This window comes from Cornus florida, unplaced genomic scaffold (genome assembly GCF_030987335.1).
Source record: "Cornus florida cultivar Cherokee Brave unplaced genomic scaffold, ASM3098733v1 CherokeeBrave_3.0.0_Hap2_Chr04, whole genome shotgun sequence".
NCBI classification, from domain to species: domain Eukaryota; kingdom Viridiplantae; phylum Streptophyta; class Magnoliopsida; order Cornales; family Cornaceae; genus Cornus; species Cornus florida.
This window is the reverse complement of record NW_026775574.1, coordinates 88425425-88428707: the sequence shown is the minus strand read 5'-3', so window position 1 is coordinate 88428707 and position 3283 is coordinate 88425425.

Here is a 3283-nt window from a genome sequence, read left to right as displayed (position 1 = left end):
AATCCATATCGGCATATCGTTTCAGATTGTTCAAAAATCAAAACCCATATCCTTCAAAGGGGAACTCACCTCAAAACCCATATCCTTCAAAGGGGAACTCGGTCACACCAAACCCAGTCACAACCACTGCTCATCACCGGATCAGTCTCGTAAGCCTGCTATTCCTTTCACTAGCCGTCGTGAACCGCCGAAGCTACCACTGTTCCGATCGCTCCTCTTTGCCGCCAAGGACCTCTACCCTTACCGAATCAAATTACGACATATGTTCTCAGCTGATGGAAATGCAAATTGCTAAAAAGGACAAAATCTCATATATTTGTGGCAAGACTAAGCTACCTGTAGAATCTCATGAAGGCTATGAAAAATGGTATGCTGAAAATCAAAAGGTCAAACGGTGGATATTAATGTCTATGTCTCTAGAAATTATGAAGCGTTATTTATGCTTACTCACTGCCTACGACATTTGGAATGCCTTGTCAAAAGCATTTTACGATGGAAGTGATGAATTACAAGTTTTTTCTCTGAATCAAAAGGCATTTTCTACCAGACAAAAGGGAAGAATCCTCTCTATATATTATGGAGAACTGACTGAAATTTTTCAAGAGTTGGACCATCGTGATACGGTGGTTATGAAAGATCCAAATGACGTCAAAGCCCATCGCAAGTCTATTGAACGATTAAGAGTTCACATATTTCTTGCTGGATTGGATGAGGATTTTGATTCCATCTGACAAGAAATCTTACGTAGAGATCCAGTGCCAAATTTGGATGAGTGTTACTCTTTAGTTCGACGGGAGGCTGTGCGTAGTACCACCCTAAACGGTGATTCCCGAGCATCTGAATCTAGTGCCATGGTAGCTCAGAACCTATCTAATCAGGGTCAACAAAATCGAAGACGACTTAACAATATAGACCAACCAATGGTATTGACAAGTCTTCCTACAAATGCACTCATTGTAGTAAGACTGGTCATGCCAAAAGTCGTTGTTTTGAGTTAGTGGGATATCCAGAAAGGTAGGATCCTAGTCGTGCAATGAAAAATCAACAAAAGTCTTCCACTGCAGCAGTTGTCTAAACAAAGACGGAAGATGAAGTTGCTAGCAAAGCCTCGGCATTGGTAATAGCTGTAGACAATGGTAAGGTTTTAAATATTTCTACACTTGTTTTGAATAATGCATGGATAATTGATTCGTGTGCTATAGATCATATGACGTATGATTCTACACAGGTTTCACCACTTAATCCCTCCACATAAAAATTTGTCTCTACTGCAAATGGAATTTCGACCCCAGTTAGTGGGGAAGGATCTTTGATTCTAAACGATACATTCAATTTAGATTTTGTTTTAGTTGTTCTATCTTTAGATTATAATCTTTTGTTAGTTTCTCAAATAACCACTACCTTATCTTGTGTTGTAATTTTTTGGCCTAATTTTTGTGTGTTTAAGGACATCAAAACCAGGAAGACGATTGGTTGTGGTATTAGGCAGGAGAAGCTATATTACTTGGACTTGGAATCAAAAAGTACCGAAAGTCTACGACAAGCTCTAATAGTGGGTGGTTCTAAAGATACAAAAAGGAAAGAAATATGTTATGGCATTGCCAGTTTGGGCATGCTTCCTTTGAATATCTCAAAAAATTATTTCCCAATTTATTTGTCAGAGTTGATGTTTCTAGTTTTCATTATGATGTTTGTGAACTTGCGAAAAGCCATCGTATTTCATTTCCATTACGATTGAACAAAAGTCCACTTCCTTTTATAATTATTCATTCTGATGTCTGGGGTCCATCTAAAGTCACTACTTTGGGTGGGTCACATTGGTTTGTAACGTTCAATGATGATTGTACCAAGATGACATGGCTTTGCCTGATGAAATCCAAAAGTGAAGTGAACTCGATATTCCAACAGTTTTATAAAAGGTTGAAACTCAGTACAATAAAAAGATTCAAGTTCTTCACAGTGACAATGGTGGAGAATATCAGAGTACTGAATTTCAACATTATTTGAAAACATAAAGAATGATTCATCACACAACTTGCTCCAACACACCCCAACAGAACGGAGTGGCGGAGTGAAAAAATCAACACTTGTTGGCGGTTGTTAGAGCTTTGTTAATCGAAGCCCATATGCCATTATCTTATTGGGGAGAAGCACTAACTTCTGCAGCTTATTTAATCAACCAGATACCCTCCAACACCATCAATTTCAAAACACCATTCCAAACCATTACTGATGCAATTGTTACCCCAGTTGTCTTAAATGTAACTCCTTATGTCTTTGGCTGTGTGGTGTTCGTTCATCTACATAAGCATCAACGCACCAAGTTAATTCCTCAAGCATTGCGATGTGTCTTTGTTAGATATGCCACTCATTAAAAAGGATATCGGTGTTACCATCCTCCAACACGTCGATTATTTGTCATGATGGATGTTGTTTTCCATGAAGATATAATGTACTTCTCCAAACCTCAATTTCAGGGGGAGTACCAGAAGGAAATTCAAACTCTAGATTATGATGAAAATGATAATCAAGATGTGGGCAACTTGGATATAAGTGGTATAACATTGGATTTGAGTGGTGATGACTCACAGACTGAAAACAATAAGGAAAAGGATTTAAGTGGTATGACATTAGATCAAAGTGGTGATGAACACCCAATAACCGAAGAAGTAGATCTATCTGCAACTCAGCCTGAAACCGAGTTCTTGGAAAATATGGCTCAATCTTCGGTCGACATATCACACCAATCGCTTACTAAAGATGTTCCTGAGCCACACAAAAAACAGTTACCCCAGCATCACACCAGAGGTATTCCTAAACCTACATATGAACCTAAACTTTCTAGTAAAGTAAAATACCCTATGAGTCATTTTGTGTCTAACTATGGTTTGTCAGAATCAAACATGTCATTTGTGAATCAATTATCTGCTGTATTTATTCCTAACAGTGTGCAGGACGCTTTAGCTGACCCTAAATGGAAAACAGCTATGAACGAGGAGATGAAATCTTTGAAACAAAATGACACATGGGAACTAGTTGATCCTCTACCAGGAAAGAAACCAGTTGGATGTTGGTGGATTTACACCATGAAGTACAAGGTTGACGGCAAAATAAAACGCTTTAAGGCAAAACTGGTAGCAAAGGGATACACTCAAACCTATGCGATTGATTACATAGAAACATTTGCACCTGTAGCCAAAATCAACATAGTTCGTGTCCTGCTATCTTTAGTTGCAAACTTGGGTTGGCCATTACAACAATTTGATGTGAAAAATGCTTTTCT